Source organism: Miniopterus natalensis, chromosome 9 (assembly GCF_054644295.1).
Source record: "Miniopterus natalensis isolate mMinNat1 chromosome 9, mMinNat1.hap1, whole genome shotgun sequence".
Taxonomy (NCBI): Eukaryota; Metazoa; Chordata; class Mammalia; order Chiroptera; family Miniopteridae; genus Miniopterus; species Miniopterus natalensis.
This window is the reverse complement of record NC_142089.1, coordinates 41,600,275-41,624,503: the sequence shown is the minus strand read 5'-3', so window position 1 is coordinate 41,624,503 and position 24,229 is coordinate 41,600,275. Positions and strand designations below refer to the sequence as shown.

Genomic DNA, 24,229 nt, shown 5'->3' with positions numbered 1-24,229 from the left:
CACCTGAGGGAGTCTGTTTCTTTCCACAAAAGAGCTTAACCTACAGGAAGGTGATTGGAAATCAGTCGGGGAGGGTGGGGAGTCACCTTGGAGGAGATACTGTTAGCAGGACCGGACAGGAATTGAGTAGACAGAGGGCATCCCAGGCTGTGACCACAGCTTGGCTGAGAGGCGTGTGTGAGGAGAGGAGAGGGGAGGTCACCATAGTAGAGTAGGAGGAGATTGCTTCGCTCTGGTGGCTTCATGTGTAGGGATTGAAAGCAAGCAGAGGAGGGTGGATTGAAGCAGAGGTCAAAGGGACCTCCTGTGCATTGTTGTTTTTCTTATTTTTAATCCTCACCTGAGGATATTTTTTCATTGCTTTTTCATTCAGAAAGAGTGGAAGGGAGGGAAGGGGGGAGAGAGAGAAACATCCATGTGAGAGAGCCACATCGACTGGTTGCCTCCTGCACACTCCCCATGCAGGGGCAGGGAGTGAACCCCCAAACCAGGTACATACCTAGGAATCGAACCCGTGACCTTTTGGTGCTCGGGCCAACACTAACCACTGAGCAACACTGGGCAGGGCTCTGTAGGGACTTGAACAGAAGACTGGAAATGGACTTTGGGGTAGAGTAGACTGGCTTGGTGAATAGGAAGGTTCTGAGGAGAGAGCGTTTGAGTCAGAGAAGCTGGTTTTGAGGCCATGTGGCAATCCTGTAATGTCAGTGGAGGTGCTGGTTGCCTCGGGCCTGCTTGCTATTGAACTTGAAGAGCCCTGCTCACGTGGTCACCTGAGAAAGGTCTTGCACCCTGAGGAAATGGTTTTCTTGTTTAGGGACATCTCAGAGGCAGCACCATGTTGACCCGAACTGGACTGATCCTTCTTTTTTCCATCCCCAACCCCGTTTTCTAGGCCAGATCTGAAAAGTTTAACTGAGAATTACTTGAATAAAATCAATTAGAGATTTTCCCAAAAGTCAGAAATATCACAGCAAGGGTCTATTTCTTTAAGCTAAATAACCCTAATTGGTCTTCTTGAGACTTTAGGGGTGGAATGTTAAGTTTTATTTTTGTGTTATCCATACTTGGTGTGTTTTTTTCCTCACAGTTGGTTTAATTTATGGTTTACTGCTGCCTGACTCAACTATGCTTATGGACCTAAGTGCTCAGCAAGCAGCAGGACTGCCTTTCTGTGCAGGCTCTTGTCTTGCAATAGGTGACACGTTTTAGGAGTGGAATGCCAATGAAGTAGAGAGCAGGGGGTCCCTGCCTTTCAGGGTCCTTTTTGTTAATGGCAGGATAAGTTATGTATGAATAGAAAAATAATTGTAAATATTATTCTGGTGAGTATGCCTTTTTGTGTTTTTTAACTCATAAAAGTGTGATATTTGAAGTTAGAATAAGCCCCAGGTATTGGAGTGAAGTGAGCTGAGGTAGGAAGCTAACTAACCCATTTCTATAGACCTATAACAAAATGTTTGCTGTTAAGCAATTCACTTGACTCTCTATACCCATCTGTACCATGTTAATCATTGTACCTCTTTCTTAGAGTGGATGCGAGAGTTAAATGAACTAAAGTATAGCGCAACCAATAAACATATATTATTGAGCACTTGCTATGTGTCTTATACTCTAAGTCTGTAGTTATAGAAAACGAGATTGAAATGGGGCTCAGAGTAAAGTGCTTACAACTGTGTTGAGTATGTAGTAAGATATTCAATAAATGGTACCATTGGTTTTATTTTCACTTGAGGGAGATGCAACCAAGTTGAGGAATTCTTGAACAAACCAGCATTAGCCAAGGGAAGGGTGTAGAAATGCAGGCCTCAAGCAAAAAAAGCATCCAGAGTACGCCAGTCTCGGCAAGGTCTGGTGTCCCTGCAGAGCACAGACTGGGATATCTGGATTTACAGTTTGGTAAGAGTCATGTATTGTGCTTTTCACACACATGCACACACAGTCAGCATTCATTATCATGTGGCCTCAGGCACTGAGAACAATGTATATGTTTAGCCTGGCCAATAAATGGGTGTCTTTTTTCAGTAGGCCATTCATTTTCATCATAGGCACCTAGAGGCATGCTTTTCAAAATTGGTCACATGTTAAATTGTGAACATGCATTTTGTAAGAATTCTATTTATCATAAGGACCGTGGAGATAGAAGAGTAGAAATAAGAGCCAATTGTGATTTTATTAAATTCTGAATTCTTATTGGACCCTTAAGATAAAAGCTATTCTTTTGAGTCCAGACTCACATCCCGATGCCAGGCAGTTTCCACATGCACATTTTTCGGGGTCAGGGCGTACAGCCTTTTTGTTGGCCTACTTTTGCATTTGACCTTGTTCATGTTGCCTTATGTCCTCACATTCCACATCTTTCTCCTTGTGGTGGCAGTAAAATGATCCCCTGCACTGATACGTAGCCATTTTCATTCAATACTGGACATTTGGGTGGTTTCCAGAGCTTCACAGTGAGGAACATATTTGCTATCAATATTGTGTACAGATTGCTTAGTCAGCAGCTTACTATGCACCTTCTAGAATGGCGCTCTCTGCCAAAGTCTTGGAAGTGCTACCAACTCATTACACTAAGAGTCTTAGAAACTGGCATTCAGAGTTTCCTGAGACAGCATCCGATTCTTTGGCGTATGTTTCTTCATTTAATTAGCAGATATGTAGGTAGAACCTGTCATGTGCCAGAGAGTACCAGGCACTGGTGAGCAAAGTAGCAAAGGTCCCCAGCTAATGGGGCATACAGCAGCCAATAGGTGCAAGGCGAGAAGCGGAAGGCACAGTGGTGACGTTGCCGTCCTGTAAAAAGTCAGTGCCAGACTGCCAGTTGAAAAGTGGACATTTGGTCTGAGTGCTGCATATGTGTGGCTATAGTACAATGTAACTATTTTATATTAACTATAGAATTGTAAAATATTAACTGTCAAAATTGTAGAATATTAAGAAGCAATACAATTTTTCTTATTTCTAAATTGGGCTAAAAAAATAACGGCTGGGTTTGAAGCCGCATAGTATAGTGAAAAGCATCTACTGGCTGCTGTATGCCCCATTAGCTGGGGACCTTTGCTACTTTGCTCACCAGTGCCTGGTACCTCTCTGGCAGATGACAGGTTCTACCTACATATCTGCTAATTAAATGAAGAAACATACGCCAAAGAATCGGATGCTGTCTCAGGAAACTCTGAATGCCAGTTTCTCTGAAGGCCTGTGAAGTCCAATGATCCTGGATTTGACTCTTAACTCTGCCACCTGTAGACTTGTGGTTTGGGGACAAACATTTAAACCTTATGAACTTCAGTGTCCTTAATCTCTAAAAGGGGCACAGTATTGTCTGTCCTTTGGGTTGTTTATATCTTCAGTGCCTAGTGCAGTGCCCAGCACTGGGTAGGGGCTCAGCACTTGGTTATTGGCAGAAAAAAGAAAGGATGGATGCATGGATGGATGGATAAATAAATGGATGGAGAGATCACTCTGGATTGAGAAGGCAGAGGGCCTCTGTGCTAAATAATATACATAAAAATAATATATTTCATATATAGTATATATACACATATACATAATATAAATTATTTATGCAATTTATATTTAGCCTATTAGCTTGAGATTTATTATGCAAATTCTTTCACTTCTAAGTTAGTAGAGACCAAGTTGAAAAATCCATAAACCTCTCTTGTTATCTTGTGTATATCAGGGCTATAAGTAACAGAAAAGAAAACATGACTAATTGTGGCCCTAAAAACTAGGGGGTTAGTTTCCACATCTTCAGAAAGCCTGAGGGGGGCAGCTGCTTTTGCCATTTTCCACTGATCTTTGCTCTTCTCATTCCTTTGGTCCACCCTCTTTGCTGTATTGAGTTTTTAAAATTTAGACTTGCTTTCCTATGATCACCAAATGGCTGTCACAGTTCTGTGCCTCATGACCAGCTTCAAAGTCGAGAACTACGGAGGCGCCTATTACGCAGCCACTGGCTTTCATGAGGAGACAAAATCCTTTCCCAGCACCCTCACAAAATTTCCCCTCAGTCCTCACTGGGTTGACAAGGCACGTGGCCGCCCTTAGAGCGGGGCTCCCACCTTGCCTAGCTCACGGCTTCTCTACCCAAACATACTGGGATTCTGTTGGCAGGGAAATGTGGATAGAGAACCATCATAGTGTCAGCCACATTTTCACCCAAGTAAACCGGTTTAAAAAAAAAAAAAAGGCAGAAGTTCAAGTTTAGTGGATATGGTTTACTTGTAAGGCTCTGTTCCCTGTGTTAGGGATTCAGGATTTGCAAGCCTCCCAGTTGGTGTGTAAAGATCGGGTTGGTTTTAAGCTGGGCAGAAATGTTTTTGTGACTGCATGTCTCTTTGTTGTGTGTGTGAAGGTTTTCTTCTTCTTCTTCCTCTTTGAGTGGCAGAAGAAAAGAGGAGTAAAGAGTTAAAATAGCCAAATATTTTCTGGAGTTAGTGCTGGCCTCTGAAATGCTGCAGCCCCGACAGCCCTGTGCGGAAACTGGCCAAAGGACTGCTAACAAAATACTTCCCCCCCAAGCTAAGTGAAGAGAAAGAAATGTAAAACAGCATCTGAGGGAGGCTGGGGTGGAGTGGAGGAGGGGGTGAAAGAAGGGTTGGCGGGGAAGCTTTGCAGAGAGTGTAGGAATTTGAGGGTCGGTCAGAGTGTCACTAGCGTGGTTTATGTTGGCTCTGCCCATGCTCCCTGTTCAGAGGACAGAGGAAGAAAGGAAGCCCCTTGCACAGCCTAAGCAGGATGCACAGGCTACAGTGGAATTAAGTCCAGAGTTAAACTGCACACATACACATTCTAGGAATCCAGATCTGTGGTTAAAAAAAATATATAAAAAAATCCAAGTGTTTTGTGGAAGCTTTTGACTTGGGTGGCTAAATGCTTAATAATCAGTATCTACCATTCTCCTTTTTTGGAGAAGCCACCTAACAACTTCAATTCCTAAACAATTAAATAAATAGGATTCCGGGTAATAAACATCAAAACTTTTAAGCCTGAAAGAAAAACATAACATACATGTGTAAATAAAAGTTCAAGATTTGCCTATGATTTATTGCCTTTTATTTATTGAGGACATAAAAGGGGAGAGCTGATATTGATCAAAGTTTTCTATTTATGTTATTTTTAACGTTAGCATTTGATCATATCCTCAAGTGACTGGGGGTTAATAAGATGTTGTTTATATATAAGAATTTTTAAATCTCCCGTATTAAAAAGCTCCAGAAAGGTGACACCTTAAAGAAAGGAGAAAAGACACAGTAGACAAAATGCCAGTGGATTGAACTCTCTGAAGCTGAGGTTTGCTAAGAGGCCAAGCAGAGGAGGGGGGTGGGGTGGAATTCACAGAAGGAGATACTGGTCTCTGCGGGGCAGCATTCACTGCCACGCTGGGAAAATGCCAGGGACTGGGAGAGGGAGCGAACACTGACCACTTGGTGCATCGTGGTAAATGGGGCTCATTCATGGAGGAAAACACTGTGCTTCTGAAAAGCACCCATATTGAAGAAGCAACCAGAAAACCCAAATGTATTGGAGATGCCTGGCAGGAGGGATATGTGCTTCCTTCTTCCTTCTGTCTCTTCCAACGGGTTTTCTTAATATTCCACAATATTTTCTGTGGCCGCCGGGCCCAAGTTGCCTGGAAGCATACAACAAAAGTAGTGTAGCAAACCCCTTGGCATTGAAATCAGAGCCAGCTGTATTCAGAATTAGCTGAAAGAAACACTGATTCTCCCATAAATAAGGCAGACAGTCTCTTTATTGAATTCTCTGAGGTTGGTTTGTGTGTGTGTGTGTGTGTGTGTGTGTTTAAGACAGTAAAGCTTTAAGGCTTTAGTATGAGGCAAAAGGTTGCAAAACATGTCATATGCTTAGTAAAAACTCGGGGTATAGCCATGAATTTGTATACATTGACCTTAACTACCACGTCATTGACCCCCCCCCCCAAGGGGATGGGACACCCTAGACCTCCCCAGTGGGGTGTCTCAGAGAGGTCAGACATATCAGAATCCGGGGTGGGGCGGGGACATGTATCACCTAAAACTCATATATTATCTTATGACTCACTTGGGAAGAGGGGAAATATTTATTTCATAATACAAACATCTGAAAATGAAGTTCAACAAACTATTTCTGGCTGGGTGAGACTATGCATTCATTCAGTAACAAGAAAAATTGTTTTATTGAATGCCTAGTCTGTGTCAGGCGGTGCCTTGGGCCCTGGGGGTACAGCAGTGATCACACATCTTTTTCTTGTGGAGTTTACATTCCAGTGAAGGAGAGGGCTCATAATTCAGTAGCATAGAAAATAGAACATTAAGTACTGTGGAGAAAACAAAGCAGGGTAAAGGAGGAGAGAGTAGGGCCTCTCAGAGGAGATGACTCTTGTCACTGAGATCCTGAAGGATATGAGGTTGCGAAGTGTGCAGGCCTAGGGTATCTGTGAGAAGTTCAGGTAGGAAGGAGAATTAGTGCCATGCCCCTGAGGCAGGAGCCTGCTTGGAATACTTGAGGATTAGGGGTGGTCAGTTGGCTGGACAGAGTGAGCCAGGGCCGGTTCATGTTTAGTCTGGTAGGCCAAAGGGTGGGCTTTAGTGTGTGTGCTCAGCATGCTAGGAAACCACTGGAGAGTTTTGAATAGGGGGGAATAAAGCGATCTCATCACACTCCTCCTGCTGCCAGGAGACTGGACTTGGAGGTGAGGGGAGAACAAGAGTGAAGGCCAGAGATCACTGTGGAGGCTGCTTGATGTCGTCGGGTGAGACACGCTGCAAGTTTGGACTGCTGTGGCTGGGTGTTGGAGCAGGTGGAGGAGATGCTGAGATGTGATTGGATTCAGGAGATGCATTTTGAAGGCAGGGCTTGTAGCATTTGCTGAGGGACTGAGTAGATGTGGAATATGTGAGAATGGAGACAAAGGTGAATGAGGATTTGGGCTTGAACAAGGGCATGAATGATGGTTTCCCACTTTCAGCACTGGTAGCCCCAGGAGAGGAACGGTGTGGGAGATTATTAATTTGGTGGTGGCTGTGGTTAAGTTTGAGACACCTAACAAGGCATCTTAGGGGGGATGTTTAGAAGTCAGTTGGATAAATAACTCTGGAATTCAGAGAAAAGGCTGAGAATGCCACCAGGCCACAGTGAGCTTTTCAGGTATAGATAATTAGATATAAACACGTACATCCAGAGCTTTTTTTTTCCCCTAGGGTGTGTTAGGTAAAGAGTTCATTCTTGTGGGCAGGAAAACAAATACAGAAGTATGGATATGCAGTCAAAGGACCTCATAATCAAGTTGTCCATGCAGATATGTAAAGAAAGGAGAAACGGAGGCCCAAGGAAAGGGGTTGAGTACGGAAATGTCTAACTCCAGGGTTAGAACATTGTTGAATGTCCTGGGCCGCCTTTAACCCCCCTCCCAGTGATACGACAACAACAGACTTTTTTCTTGGCTCTGGGTGGGGGTTTTGGCTTTTTTCTGGTGCAGTGAGTATATGCTTGTGCTCTTCCCCAAAGGGTGAGCAAATTGCCTGTGTGGTTCAGAATACACATGAAATGGAAGCTCCATGAGAGCGTCTGGAAAACTAATGTTACAGTTGAGGCAATGAAGGTGGCTTTGCCCAGGAAGCAAGTGGGAGGGGTAAGAACAGGTAGGTACAACCTACCAGATGTCTTCTTTGTGTCAAATTATGTGGCTTTGAGTGGATTATGTTGAACATAATCGGATTCATTTTGTTTTTATGAGCTATTGATCCCTTGATGTTACAGGAAAGGACTAACAAGTCCTTAGAATCTCCATATCCTGTCTACTCATTTGAATGGTTTTCAGTGACAAAAAGGTTCTCAATGCCCAGCTATGTTTTGGTTGCTACCATTTAAGACTGAACCATTCTCCCAGCTGGTGTTGCTCAGTGGCTGAGTGGTGACCCATGAACCAGGAGGTCACAGTTCAAATCCCAGTCAGGTCACACGCCTGGGTTGCAGGCTCAATCCCTGGCAGGGGGTGTGCAGTAGGCAGCCAACCGATGATTCTCATCATTGACGTTTCTCTCTCTCTCCCCCTCTCCCTTCCTCTCTCTGAAATCAATAAAAACATATTTTTAAAAAAGACAACCATTCAATGGAGTCAAAACCCCTAAACCAGGGGGGGTATTTCATGGCACATCTGTTCCACAAGTCTGTGAAATTGGAGTCTGGGACTTGGTGGGAGCCACTCACAGCCTCACCTGAGGAACACTCTCATTTCCTTCTTCTTCTGAGTCCAAGTCATGGAGAAGTATGCTCACCCACACCGAAGGTCTGATCATCTCAAAACAAAACCAACCATGTCTTGTTTTCCCGACCCATGCTCAGGGCAGTGCCCTTACTTTGCTGCCTGACTGTGCAGTAGACATGACCTGAATATTTCTGCGATGGTCCTCTCAGTGTCTAACAGAAAGTGTGTCATTGAAAGGAGTGATATGATTAGAGAGCTAGGCCTCAGGGACAAAATGATTGTTTTCAGCATACAGCAGAACCTCAATTACCCATGATGATCCCCTAAAACTGAAATTTTTAGAAGGAAACAGTTCTAATATATGTTACCAGTGATAAATGCTGCTAAATTTTACTTTTTTTTTTTTTTAAGTTTCCTGAGGCTAATAAAAATTTAATCCTACTAAATAGTTTTTTTCTTAAATAGCTCTATTCAAGCATGGTTGGATTTTTAAAATATTTTTGCATTGAAAACTAACCAGACATATGTTGGAAATCATTGTTTGTTGTCAACAGGCTCCTATCTTCAACCGCTGCTGTGTCAGGAGTTCTCCAAAGGAGTATTGAGCCCGGCTAACGTTAGCTGAGCTACCTGGGCCGGGAGGGGTGGGGTGCAGGGACAGGTTGCCTTTGAAGCAGGATTTAATGGTGCGCCCTTGGCTCTTACCATGTTGAATCCTTCTGCATCTTCCTCAGGGGCTATTGTACTCATTGCGCCCTTGCAAGGAAAGTGCCCTTGAAGAGCTTATGGTCCCTTTTATCAGATGAACTGTGTGCATCAGCTGCCTGAGTCAACAGCACTGTAGCAAAAGCTCAAGTATTGCCATCATCTCAGCCACAATCCCTGGTGCTTTTCTTTTCTGTAGTTCTACATGGCTCAATTTTTCACTTTCATTCCTTAAAGATTTCTCAGCCATTCTCTACCTGTCAAATATAGACATAAAGCAACATCCTATTGTGGCTATATTTATTGGAAACTGTGCTGTGTTGATTTTCTTTGTCTTCTAAACATTCTTAACTGTCTCAACAGTAAGAATATAAGCCATTGCAGTGGGTGAGGCACTGGAAGATTCCTAGTTAACAAAGATATATGAAAATATGTTTAGTACTCTGGGTAAGTAGACTAATTTTTTTTTAGGAAGATTTTTTTCCGTATTAACAGTTAAAATATATCTGGTTAATTCTCAGAAGTGATTCCCCTTAGCATGACAGCTAGTGATCACTAGGCCCTAAGCTAGTCTTCGTGCTTTGCAAATATTATTCCATATGAAGTACTGCAAATAATATAGGATCCTCAGACAAGCCCCCAAGATATCCCAGAGGGTCCCATAGCTCAAAAGGTCCATGTTAGCTTTTGTGGGGTCAGGTCATATTTAAGTTTGCACCAGTTCCAATATAAAAACCTGGTGCATGAGCCCTATTGTCTACTGCAGGCACCTCACAAACTCTGAGTAGGTGACTAACCGTCTTGGTTTGTGTAGCACTGAGGGGATTCCTCAGATATGGGACCTTCAGTACTAAAACTGGGAGGACCCGGTCACACCGACATAAATTGGGTTCCTTAGTCAGAAGTAGGATCAATGACCAGAAAGGAATATCAATAAATATTTCTTCTAAAACCAGCAACTTAACTGTAAAATGGAAGTAATTCTGTCTTCCTCATGGGGTTGTGATGGGCCTGCTCACTATTCCTGTCTGTGGGGTTGAGTAGCTGGCTATTGGTTTTTCTGTGGAATTGGGGACCAACGTCATGTGTGATTGGACAATCTGTCTCCTTGCCCTCCAGAGGCCTGTTACCTAAAAGGGCCTTGGCTGTTCCCTCTGGACGAGTCAGTGCCAGCTCTTTCTAATATGAGGGTGCTCGAGTTCCTGGTTGTTTCCATTGGCCCCATGGTTCTCACTGTACTTACCCACTTTGGGTTTGCCCGCTCCTGCCCCTTAGGTAGTGAGGCTTCTCTCTGATTTGAAACTCCTTTACTACAGTGCACTAAGCTATTTGCAGCTCCCAGCAAGCACAGGTACATGCTTCCTCTTGGGCATTTGTACAAGCTGTTCCCTTGTCCTTACACCTCCCTCCTTTCATCTGGCTAACCCGTGTCATTCTTCACACTTTAGCTTCACACTTCCTCTTGGAAGCCTCTGTGATCATCCCAGACTGGCCTAGGCACCTCTCCTGTGTACTCTCAGAGCTCCTTTTACTTACTGCAATTAAACTATGTGCCATTAGAGCTGTAATTGCCCAATCAGTTGTCTGCATGACTTATTGTAAGCTCCTTGAGGAGAGGGACTATATTTTGTTGTTGTATCCCCAGCACTTTCTACATTGCTGGGGATGTGGTAGGTAGAGAGAGGCTTATAAGGAGCAGGATGGTGGAAGAGCCACCAAGGTACAGGCCAACTTCTCCTACAATTTGCTTTGGCCTTGCTGTGGCCCTGGCAGCCACTGTCCTTCCTGTTCTCCATGGGAGACAGAAGCTACTCTAGAACGTTCTCAAAACAACCACATCCTCTTCATCCAGGGACCACCATCCAGTTTAGTTAAGTCTTATTTGCCCTGCAAGGCTGAGCATGTAGGAAAATGCATATGCAGTAACCAACCCAAACTGCCAAGGGTTACGTAAATATCGATAGGACCTGAGAATACTTTGTAGGGCGGGGCATACAATTTTATGTGTATTTGTAGATATGTGGAATAAAAATATTTCTACTAGGACAGGTTTCAATAAAATGTGAAATCTTGTTCTCAGTCCTAAAGATCTGATGACTCGCAGGCTGTCCTGTGTTAAATTGTGAATGTTGGACGCCTCATTTCATAATTTAATCTAGGTTATTTTTCTTTCTCCATAGTGAACATTAATAGTTTCCTGTGAATTTTCCTGATATTAGGAAACAGATGTTCCATGTTTTTTAACTTTACTTTTATTGTTGACACTATAGATGTTTCACATTTTTAACTGAGTTTTTCCCAAATGCTGAACCAGGACTTCTGTGCTTGTGTGTGTGTGTGTGTGTGTGTGTGTGTGTGTGTGTGTGTGTGTGTGTGTGTGTATACGTGTACACACATAGTGTATTTTTGAGGAATGAGTTATATCAGAATTTGCAAAGAAAAGCATAACAGATATATCTACAGAATAATAAGATTTATTCAAGGCTGGATACATTTTTGGACAATCTGTTTAATGTAGTTTATTATTGTTTAACTAATGTAGACTTCTGGCCTAAGAATGCATTAGACCTGTCTCATGGTAGAATGCTTGCCAAAATAAGGTGTGGTGTAGCAAGAAGCACACAGTTAATGCAATCTGTACTTAAATGATCTGATCTTTAACCAAAGTGTAATTTTTATTTTATTGTTATCTCTTAACTATATAAAATTCTTCCCCTGTCTCTGCATAAAACACTGAACAAGTGCCATTTCTGTGCAGAGCAAGGTGCTGGGTTCTTGGCGAGAGAGACAAACACAAATAAGATACCTTATAATCCAGTAGAAGAGGTGATACATATTCTCAAGTACCTGTAATAAAATGTAGAAAGTGGTAAAGGTTGTAGAAATTCAAGGAGAGGGGCAGTTTTCTTGAGCCAAAGAATGAGGTACTACTGGGGAAGGAAGTAGTATCTGTACTAGGTTAAAAAAATAAAAAGCGACACTTAATTTAGGTCTAAGTTATTGAAATTGTTTTAACTGCTTTACAAAAACTGTTTAAGGATGGTCCGTTATGTGAGCCATTGTTTGGGTGGTTTTGCTAAAATGATACTAACATTTCTTGAGCACCTCTAATACAGCAGGCAGTTTTCTGATGCTTTGGATAAAAGCTTTTCAATGGAAAATGATGCGGAAATGGTGCTTTGGATAATAATACATTTCCACAAAATACATCTCTTTATTTTACCTCGATAGCTTCCTTTCAACAAGGAGCCCTTTGGTTCAGATAAAGGAGGACTTCATCCAGAGTTCACCAGTTTCAGGTTTTGGTGACTGTCTCAGTCACCTGGCCTGTGTGGGTCTCAGTTTTTGCCTCTGTACAGTGGGAATTGTCAGGCTCCCTGGCTCACTGACAAGGTTGCTGTGAAAATCAAAATGGGTGTAAATGGACATTAAAAAGCAACCAAAAGCCAAAAATTTGCCAAGAGGCAATATCCTAGCTGGTGAGGTTTATACAAGATAAGCATGGCTGTTGCTTCTTGTTTATTGAAGTGCCATGTAAATGAAAAGATTGTTATCTTAAAGTTATAAAATATCTGAAATATTTTCATAGCCAATACAATATTAACTCTTGATTATCATGCACTATAACAAACTCATTCAAATTCAAAAGAAAATTTTGAAGATCCTACATAAATAAGCAAAGAATATAAACTTACTACTTTTCAGGGTGAGAAATCATTAATAAACAAACAGGAAAAACTGTCTCTGCCCACTAATTATCTTAGATGTGCAAATTAAAACAGCATTAGGAATACCATTTTGTAGATATAATTTCAAGATTTCAGAAATTCTCCATTATTTGTGTTATTGTTTGTTAATAAAAGACCCTTTAAAAGCAAAAAAAAAAACACCCAAAAACCACACACAAAAAAACCCTACTAAAACAACTATAGGAATTTAGGGAAGCTAGGGAGTTAAGTTAAAGGAATGAAAAAAGCTAAAGCATGAAGATAGCTGATGTAATCTGATAATAATAAAAATTGGCTATAACTTAAACATTCAGCATTATGGCCATGATTTAGTAAATTAAGATTTTTCAACATGAAGGACTATTATTAGGCCTTTTAGACAATTGTTGTGACTGTGTGTAGAAACTCACAACAAATATTTAAAATTTAAAGTAAATTGGAAGAAGAAAATAATAGTCATCATTTGTGGAGTTTTTCCTAGTGGCTCTGTGCCAGTGCTCTCCCTGTGCTAAAGGTATTTTACACATTGGAAACTGAGACTTAGAGGTCATTTGTCCAAAAACTTGCAGCTCATTAATTGAGGAGCCAACATTCAAACCCGGATCTGTCCAACTCCAAAGCCTTCACTAGGTTTCCTACCAATAGCATATAAACTATGGACATAGTCATATAAAAACATATGTTTATGGAGGGTTAACAGCAAAAATAGATAGTAACACTGGTATGGTGGGAATATGGGTCAATTCCAGAGAAACTTGCTATCCATTTAAAACTGTCATTGAAAAACAAACAAAAAACTAACTGCCGTTGCCCTTTCAATAGATAAATAGATAAATATGTTGTGTGCAATATTTCAATTTATTGTTTACTCTTTTACATAGTCTCTTAAATGCTGGCAAAATAGAAATACATGTGTATTTTTTAAATTTCTCACTAGCTTTGGCATAATCAGGATTACCCCTCCCACCCCCAACTTATCTACAAATTAATTGAGGACATATACCACTACTCCTCAATTAAAAAACAAATTTTAAGTCTCTGGAAACAATCTGTGGATTGAGGACAGTGACCGGGTGGGAGAGTTTCTCAATATGAACAGCCCAGACCAGCTCTTCTGGACAGGAGCCAGTGTCAAGGCAGAGAAATGGGGTGGCACCATTTGGTTAAAGTAGGCCAGTTCACCCACTCGGGGTGTGTCCTTCCCTGGGACAGAAGCCCTTGCACAATGGGGGGAAATGTCACCATTTGAGTTCCTACTGTCTTTTACCTTTGGGGCTCAAGACTTCATTTGTGATTCTTGAGCGCATACATATAACATTACTTTGTAAAGTCAGTATCTCTGCCAACATCTAGTAACAGACAAATTTCTGTGATGGACTTGAGGCACAGGGTATATTTCTCTCAACTTAGCCTCACCCTTGCTTTACATGTACCCTTTATGCCTACAGTCGGGTCTTTTGTGTTTCAAAGGCCCTTTTATGTCTCTTTTGCCCTTTGAGATAACATCATGTCAGAATTTGCAAGTGAAAACATAATCGACCTGACTAGAGAGCAGTGGAGATGTCTCTGGAGCGGGAAGCATTCTCCCACATGCTTCTCATACAGCCCCTTCAGGGTAGCTCCCTGTTTTGTAGGTGGGGAAATTGAGGGACAGCTTATTAAGTGATTTACTGGAAGGCACTGGTACTGAAGACAGCTGGAAGCCAGGCCTGTAAATCTAGTGCTCACTCCACTCGCATCCAGTGCCTATGTTATAATATTATTTTCTAGAAGATTAAAATGAGACTATAAACCAATACGTTCAGACAGATCAGAATCCAATTGCCATTCAAAGCTCAAGATCCTCCCAGGGCTATACAGTAATCCCCATATCCACGGTTTCACTTTCTGCAGTTTGTCACCTGCGGTCAACTTCAGTCCGAAAATATTAAATAGAGAATTCCAGAAATAAACAACTCGTAAGTTTTAAATTGCGCTCCGTTCTGAGTAGTTGGTGAAGCCTTGCACCGCCCCACTCTGTCCCACTTGGAACGTGGATCGTTCCTTTGTCCAGCGTATCCGTGTTGTATACTCCCTGTCGTTAGTCACTTAGTAGCCATCTCGCTTATCAGATCAACTGTCAGTATTGCAGTGCTTGTGTTCAAGTAACTCTTATTTTACTTAATAATGTTTCATTCACCTCACTTCATCTCTTTGATATTTTATCATCTCATATCACAAGAGGAAGGCTGAGTATAGTTCAGTAAGCTATAAGAGAGAAGCCACCTCCACATAACTTTTATTATAATATAACTGTTCTATTTTATTATTAGTTGTTGTCAGTCTCTTACTGTGCCATATTTATAAATTAAACTTTGTCATATGCATGTATATGTATAGGAAAAAAACATAGTATATGTAAGTTCGGTACTGTACACAATTTCAGGCATCCACTGGAAGTCTTGGAACATATCCCCTGCAGATGACAAACTACTGTAATATTGTATTTTATAATTGCAATAAACTTTATAGTAATGAAAGGAGTCTAGCAAATTATCGTGTGTGCTCTAGACAAGTCCTGCCCAATAGACTACAGTGATGGAAATGCTCTATCCCGTGCTGTTCAATCAGGTGGTCGCCTCTGTGTCCATCTGATCACTTGAAATGTGGCTCATGTAACTGGGGAGTGAGTTTTTAATTATACTTAATTTAAATTTAAATTACCATATGTGCTAATGGTTACTGTGTTGGACAGCACAGTTCAACACTTTTTAATACTTTCTTGACATTTCTACTTGGATGTCTCAAAGTTAACAAGGTTAAATCAGAATTCTCGATTTTCTTTCCTCTCTCATCCTGTTTCTCCCCAGACAAAGCCATCACTGACCCAGTTGCTTGAGCCAAAAACTAAGTGTCATCTCGACCCCTTCCTCCTCATCTCCCACATCTACTTTATCTGTAGGTCCTGATTTTACCTTCAGAACTTATACTGAATCCATCCACTTCTCTCCATGACTCCTGGAGACCCAAGGTATCATCTTATCTTACCTGAACAATTGAATGGCCTCATAATTGGTCACCATTGATCTGTTCATTGCTGTTGCCTCTTCCAGACTCCTCCATACAGCTACCAGAGACTCTATTAAACACTTCGGTAGTTCCCATCACCCCCTGCTTATATGGAACTTTTAAAGAACTTTGAAGCTCTCTTTGTATAATTATTTTCTACCTCCCATTAAAATGAGAGACCCCCTATGTCAGGAACCTTGTTTACCTCCTTCACTGCTGTCTTTCTAGCTCTTACAACTCTGCTCAGCACACAATTTGTATTCTAAATCTCTCAATAACAGGTTAATATTTATTGTGGAAGAGATAAGATAGCAAGAGTCAAAATACAGTTTATAACTTGGTTGCTAATAGCTGAGATGATGCTGACATCCATATACTACATGGGAAGTTTATAGTTTCTTTTACATTCTGGGTGCCTTGGGAAGGGTGGGCATTATGGCTAATTGCATCTATCTGTGAGAGGGAAGGCTGGTCCACAGTCCTTTCTAGCTCTGACGTGAGCTAGAAAGAGCTTTTTTTCTCCCTAGAGATCTGTGTATGTCCCAGATCTTGGAACTTTTGTCTTTCCCACTATTAGAGAAAGAGGAGAGTGGCCTCCTATAAGGTCACTTTTTATATTCATCCATCCAAGGGGAGTTTAAATAGTAATGGGAGGAAACATTTTACGGAACTCCATCCAGTGTAGTGAATGGCAAAGCCATGTCTGGACAGCAAAAGGAGATTTTCAACATGAGACTGTTGTTTAAAAAAAGTACTTGGAATATGCTCATATTGAGTTATTTGAAACCAAGAAAACCTTAGGAAGCAGGACTTTGTGTCCTTTTTTTCTTGACTATTGCATTTTTTAAAGGAAATATCTTTTCTGGCATTCCTTTATAATGGTCAGCCACACCTTTCAGAAGGCATGTTATTACTTAGATCCATTGATCCATGTGCAAAGTTAAATGAAGCTGATGAACTAGTTAGAGATGTGATCAAGTTGGCCAAGCTCCGAGTTGCGTTTATTTCCTCTCTACTGAACAGACCTGGGAAATGACCCATCCCCTTGGCAATGGCTCAGTTTAGAAGATGAAGTTAAAGCTTGCTTTGCTAAACTATACATTCAGAGGCTCCTTATCCCAGTGGATTTTTATTAGGCACGAGTTTATAGCCCTGTCCCATCCTTCCAGTGCTGTTCCAGTGTTTTCCTGTGTGTGCCTTTCTTGAGCAACTACTGTGAACCAAACACCTTGCTAGGTCCTGGAAAGACAAAGATGAGTTAGACATATTTTTGACTTTCAGATTGTGCAAACAAGTGGGAAGAGACCAGTAAACAAAAACCGAAAACACTGAAGCCACTTGCAGTAACAGAGGGAAGTACAATGACCATGAGAGTAGAAGGCAGTGGGAGGCAGGTATGGTGCGACTGTTAGGAGTGCAGGCTCCGGAACCAGATTGTTTGGGTTCACAGTCTGGCTCTGTGACTTATAAGCCATATGACCTTAGTCTGCTGACTTAACCTCTGTGCCTCAGTTTGCTCACCTGTTAAATGGGGTAATAAAAGAACCTACCTCATATGGTTACTAAGTGGATTAAAGCACACAAAGCACTTGCAATAGTGCCTGGGACATAGCCCCATAAAAACAAGCCCTTGTCATTATCAGTAGTAGCAGTGCATAATTATTGATTGAATGGAATGAAGAGAAGTTGCCTCTCAGCCAGCTGAGGGAGTTCTCAAAGGCTTCCCAGAGGAGATGAGTTTTGAACGGAGATTTGAAGATAGGCTGATATTATCGGGAAAGGAGACGTTTGACAAAAGAACAGAATCTGCAAAGGTGGAGAGGAGTGAGAGTATGGGGCGTTTAGGGGCCTGTAACTAGGTCTGTGTGGATCAAGGACAGGATGCCTAGGGGAGGAGAGGACACAAGAAGGGAACCAGGCATGAGATCGCAGGGGCTTTGGAGACTGGGCTAAGGAACTTCGACTTGATCCTAAAACGTGGAAGAAGCACTGCAGAACTTTCAGCAGGTTCAGGGCTCAGCGTGCGAGACTGGGCAGCTGCATCCCTCACTGGCCTTGGCCTGTGGCCTGTTGATTCTAAGCGTCACTGAAAAACCTCCTTCCCTATAATTTGGATAGTGAGTTCACATTTGTGTATCTGATTTTTCTCACTAGGTGTGATTTCTTTGGGGACCACAGATTAATGAAGTGAAAAGGATGTGTTTCCTTGATTCCTTTTTACCCAGGTCTTCCTCTCTTACTCCCTACCCCTGCTGAGATGGCTGTTTTACAGGTCCCTTTTAAAAAATATATATGTTTTTATTTGTTTCAGAGTAGAGGAAGGGAGAGGGAAAGAGAGATAGAAACATCAATGATGAGAGAGTCTTTGATCAGCTGCCTCCTGCACCCCCCTTACTGAGGATCGAGCCCACAACTCTGGCATGTGTCCTGACCGGGAATCAAACCATGATCTCCTGCATCCTAGGTTGATGTTCAACTGCTGAGCCACGCTGGCCTTTGAGAAGTGGATGAAAGTGATAGATCCTTCTCTCAGAAAAATCATGAAGACAAAATTTTCCAGACACCCCCACATTGACCTCCCCCTGCATCCCACCTTGGTCATCTAAACAGGCTCCCAGACCAAGTGCCATCTTTTGACCCCAGGCTTGTGGTTCTTGTGCTCTTACCCCAAATTGTTTTTAAGTTAACTTGCTAGCACATCCACTCCTCTCCGCCGTCATTGCTATTACCTGACCATGTATCAGGGGAGCAGCCTTGGATCACTTCGAGGTTATAATTAAAACTGAAAGCAATTATCTTATATTGAGCTGTTCAAGTTTAATTGAGAATACAGTGGCTAAGGACATGGGCTCGGGGGGCAGGCTCTGTGGATTAGAATCCCAGCTCTGTCACTGTCTTGTAACCTTGAGTAAGTTACTTAACCTCTCTGTGCCTCAATTTCCTCATTACAGAGTGGGAATAATATAATATGCTTCCCTCGTGAAGTTATTGTGAGGATTAATTGAGGTAACATAGGAACATGCTGGGAACAGTTCCTGGCACATAGTAAGTGCTATATAAGTATTTGCTGTTATTATATTATTATTTCTACTAAGATGACATCATGAATGAGGTAATGATAGATTACTAGGAGCAGGAAAATAGATGAATAAAATCTCCATATGTATTCAACTCACTTTGGAGCCTTGCCTAGTACCTGAGGGCCAAGAATAGATTCTCTGTATCTGTACTGTCTGGTGGGGTAGTCGCTGGCCACTGTGACTGTTGAGTACTTGAAATGTGACCGGCTTGAGTTGAGATGTACTGGGTCTTGAAGATTTAGTATGGAAAAGTAAAATGTCTCATTAATAATTTTTATATTGCTCACAATGAAATAACAGTATTTTAATAGGTTAAATGAAATGTATTATTAAAATTAATTTTGTCTATATCCTTTGCCTGTTTAATGTGGCTCCTAGAAAGTATACAGTTATATATGTGGCTTGTGTTATATTTCTATTGAAAAACACTGCCTTAGGCTCACCATTGTCAATAAAACAAAATTTTGTGGTTGTGATAAGGCGGCCACTATTGGAAAGCCTTCCACACGCCTCCCATTGCCAGTCAAGTTATACTGGACCGGCTGTTTTTTAATTGGTTCTGTAAAGGGAGCCATGGAGTGGTCCTGGCAGAAGGGGGGTTGAGGGACTAAGGCAAGAGCAGCAACTAGGGAGGCTTCCGCTGACTTGGAGGGGTTTGGACGAAAACACTACCATTTATAGTTATACTAGGCTCAGCCTTTCAGCACTCCCTGAAGTAGATGAGAGAATGCTCTCTATTCAGGAAGTTGAAATATGTGGGCGAAAAACGCTCCCTATTCCATCAGGAGCCAGCCAGAAAAAGCTTTGCTAATCTTTAAAAGAATAACACTCAACATTGTGTCAGTCACTTGGGATTGAAAGCACACCCTTTCCAAATGTGATTTACTTATGGGGTGTTTTGTTTGACTCTATTTCAGATTCATTCCCCCACTTGAAACCTGAAAACGGTGGGCCCACACACAGTCTTCCTGGTAAGTTCTTTTTCATTTTTAAAACAAAGTGACTGACATTATTTTTGAAATGATATTCACGCTTCTAAGTTAGATGCATCTCTACCAGTACTATGATTAGATATCTATTTATTCACACTTTTTTTCTCTCTCTGAAATGACTTAAGATGTTTCCATGCCTTAAAAAAAAAAAAAAAGGAAAAGATCAATCCATGTTCTTTGGCTAAGAACAATGTCAGGGAACAGACCTGTGATTATATGCCAAATACTATTAAAATAAAAAGGTGGGGTGTTTTTTTGTTTTTGTGTTTATGTTTTGTAATGAAACTATTTCCAGGCCCCTGTTGATGGTCTGCTTGTCTCAGGCAGTATCCACAACAACAGGTTCACTTCAGCCAAGGAATGCAGACAGTCCCTTGCAGTGTGTTGTAATGAAAATTGGCTCACAGCTATAACATATTAGCTTTCTTATTGCTCTATTTTTTCTCTCATCTATCTTTGAACTTGAATGTGATTGTTGTGAGATAGCAGTTCTGCAGGGGTAGAAAACTGCCATTAGAGCTAGGAAAGTAATATAATTTTTAAGTGAGCAAGCTTCTGGAGCTTTCTTGTGACATCACTCCCTGCTGTTGTGGCAATACTGTTATTTGCAGTGTGTAACAGATAGCTTTTGCTGAGTAACAAGTCATTCCCAAATATATATACAGAAATTTGAGCTAAAATTGACTGACTAAAAATGACAATCATTTCTTCATCCCACAGTTCCGTGGGTTGGCAATTTTGGCTGGGCTGAGCTGTGTGATTCTTCTGGTTTCAGGTGGGGCCATTGATGTATCTACAGTCAGCTCCACGCCAGGTCAGCTAGGCTTTGTTTCTGGAGGTCACCTGGCTCTTGGCTGGAGGGATGACAATGACTAAGATGTGTCTCACTGTTCTGCAGGCTCCCCTGACTTGTTCACATGAGGGTTGGGCGGGTTATGAGAGCGAACAGAAGTGCCATGAGGCCAAGGCTCAGAACTGTCACTGTCAGAACATCATTGCTTCTATCACATTCTGTTGACTAAAGGAAGCTATGTGGCTAGCCTAGATTCAAGAGGTTACAGATATAGCCTGGCCGGGCATGGCTCAGCAGTTGAGCATCGACCTAGGATCCAGGAGATCGAGGTTTGATTCCCAGTCAGGGCACATGCCCAGGTTGCGAGCTCAGTCCCCCGTGGGGGGCGTCATGCACGATGCAGCCGATCAGTGACAGCTCTCTCATTGTTGATGTTTCTCTCTCTCTCTCTTTCTTCCTCTCTGAAATCAATAAAGATACATTTGAAAAAAAAAAAAGGTTATGGATACAGATTCTACCTCTTGGTGAAGAGAGCTGCAGAATTACATTGCAAGGAGCATGGATACAGAGAAGGAAAGATTGTTTTTACAATTTACCATGCAGTGTTCGAGTCATATGGAAACAGCTGTGACCAAATGAAAGCACATGGAGAGTGAGAGGACTCAGATTACACTCCCATTTTACAGCCTGTCCTTTCATCCCAGAATCCTGGTCTTACTCTTTACTATCTTCCATCCCAAGCAGTTCTGCAGGTTCCTAAGTAGTCTTTCCAATACCAGGTTTTCCACTCTCTAACCCTCCCTTCATTCTGTACAGCACCACCACACCAATCATCCTTCAATTTATCTTTCAGGATGTTACTTATTTGCTCAAAAACTGTTAGTGCCTCCATAGCACCCAGAATACTAACCTAAACTCCACTCTGGTTTCTCCACTTTCATTATCTGGCTCCACCTCCCCTCTCACCTCTCACTATTCCTTTTCTAGCATTTCTGTCAAGGACACCTCAGGCTTCTCACCCCTTCTCTACTTGGAAACCCTTCCCATTCCGCAGGGCCCAGTAGAATCTTCCCTTCCCTGTAACGTTGCCTTCCCTGCCTGTCCCTGCCACCTGTGATCGTCCCTGCTCTGAACCACTTTAAAGCCAAATACTCTTTGGTGGTTGACTCTTCACCTTGGCTAGTGTTGCTTCCTCCGTTGCTTTGTCAGCGCTTTGAGAGCAGAAGTCTACCCCTGCCTTCCTTGCAGTAGTCAGCACAGGGCTGAGAGGACAGCAGGTACTTAGCCAACCGGGAAGCAGCATGGACACTGCACTTGGTCACCCACTGGCCGCTCACCTGGATCATGTGAGGCACCATTGAAATACAAGCTCTTAGTCCCTTCCATTGGGCTGTCCACATTCATAAGGTCTAGGGTGGACCCTGGGAATCTTAGGGTGCTCAGATGATTCTGATATGATTGCTATTAGTTGGTAACCACTTGTTAGGGAAAGAACAAGAAATTTACATGAGAACTGGATTTGGGCCCTGGCTCTGCTACTTCCTGGCTCTGGGACCTCATAAACTCAACCTTTCTGAGCTTCAGTTTCCTCATCTGTAAAAGGGGAATAATATTTAACTTGAGGATTGCCAAGAAGATAAAAAAGGACGTGTAAGTGCTTTATAGACCATGGAATATCATTAAAATTCATTAATTGATGTGGATCTACAGCTAGCCAGTATTAAGAGAAGAGCAGTTACCTTCATGGTAGTGGTCATGGTAATGATAGGGGAATAGGCAGTGAGTATTCAAGTGGGGGTGGGGGTGCGGGGGATAAGTAATAACAGCAACAGTAGTCTTTTTTTTTTTTTTTTTAATTCTTACCCGAGGATATTTTTTTTCATTGCTTTTCAGAGAGAGTGGAAGGGAGAGAGAGAGACAGAAACATCAGTGTGAGAAAAACACATCAACTGGTTGCCTCCCACACTTGCCCCGACCAGGGCCAGGGATGGAGTCTGCAACCAAGGTACGTGCCCTTGGTCGGAATTGAACCTGGGACCCTTGAGTCTGCAGGCCGACGCTCTAACCACTGAGCCACACCGACCAGGGCAACAGTAGTCTTAAAGAATGTCTACCGTTTATTGACTGCTGACTATATGCTAGCTGCTTTACACAGAATTAATTGAGATTTACAATTGCATCTGTACAATAATTACACCCTTTTCATAGAAGTAATTGAGATTTTCAATTGCATCTGTACAATAATTACAGCCTTTTCTACCATTAGTGAATTAGTCCTTTGGTTTTTTCCCTCTTCAAAATACCTGGTTAAAATGTACTCACCCCTGAGAGAGGAAATACTTGGTTAGGCTGCTATGAACCACTGACAACTTACTGGTATCGAGTACAAGGTCCTACAGAAGTGGGATCTACTTTGATTTGCTGGGAGGAGCTGGGGACAGGAGAGCAGTCCCCAAGGAAGGACAGAGTGTGGGGGGGGGGATACTCGGAGGGCAAGAAGGGGAGGGGGAAGGATTGAGATATTTGCTGACTTGACAATTTGGCCCAGGGCTGTTCCTGACCCAAGGCCACTGCCTTGGAGCTTCCCCATAACAGGCCGTGTTTGTAAAATGGTTCTCCATTCACCATCTGATTTGCTTTACCTTTTAAAATTTACTGCTGTTGACCTAGTATATATGCCTGTCTTCTTTCAAAGATTTTTGAGGTGGCTTTTAAACACATGTATAATAGAATGAGATTCAGAAAAATAAGGAAGGAAGGAAATTTGTGGGGAAGGAAAAGTGAGGTGCCCTGGTAAAGTCCAGCCCCCAGTGCTTGGGGGGAGCCCTTATATTTGCCAGCAGGCCCCACACTCCTGTCTCTGAGCTTCTGAATGGTCAGTATCATGGTGGCTGGAATGTAAAACCACTAGTGACTCAAAAGAAACAAGGTTCATCATGATTCAAGATGTAGAGTAATTTCTTCAGGGTGCTCACAAACAGAACACCACGTAAGGTACAGATCAACGTCCCTATAGTAACGAATGATGAGGACTCCCCCCGGCGCATGATGTAACTCTGAGTGCAGTCCAAGAAAAGCCCTACCAGTCCAGCGTTGCGTTTCTCTGTTGGCCTTGTTTAATCCATGGATAAAACGTAATGGTTTCAGCTGGAACAACACATATATTCATCTCCCAGCCCCACCCCGCCAGTAGACTTCCCAGATTGTCGTGGCTCGTGATGCTGAGCCTGGGCATTTGGCTGTGGACTAGATTTGGCGCATGAGTTGAAATCTACTTACCATCCCCGTTCTAAAGGGAAATAAACAACTTCCTAGAAGTACTCTGTCACTATTCTTTCTCCCTACTCCCAAATCATTCCACGCCCCGACCCAGCCTGTGGAGTGGCTTTTTATACACAGAATTTGCACTGACCCTGGCCACTGTGACCTGTGAGGCCCATTTTCCTTGCCCCAGATGTGTCTCTCCTTCCATTCTAAGCCCCATGGTTCTAGGACATTCATGATCCTGGAGTGTTCAGTACCTTTCGGGAGAGCCAGGGCCGTTTGAGAAGCTCGTGGGACAAGGCGCAATAGTGGACCCCATGTGTGTGTTTGGTGGTAGCAAACTGTCACCTGGGCTACTGTTGTCCACTACTGAGACTCTTCTTCTGGTTGGTCACTTTAATATTTAG

The 24,229-nt window shown here is 42.4% G+C and overlaps 1 protein-coding gene across 1 annotated transcript in view; it reads left to right on the top strand.

The window, feature by feature from the left end:
- The window catches only part of GNG12 (G protein subunit gamma 12), a 114,638-nt gene that overhangs the window by 28,784 nt on the left and 61,625 nt on the right, over positions 1 to 24,229 (top strand). The window contains exon 2 of the mRNA XM_087820509.1: positions 19,691 to 19,744. The gene's annotated coding sequence lies outside the window, so the exon portion shown is untranslated. The remainder of the gene's footprint in view (positions 1 to 19,690; positions 19,745 to 24,229) is intronic.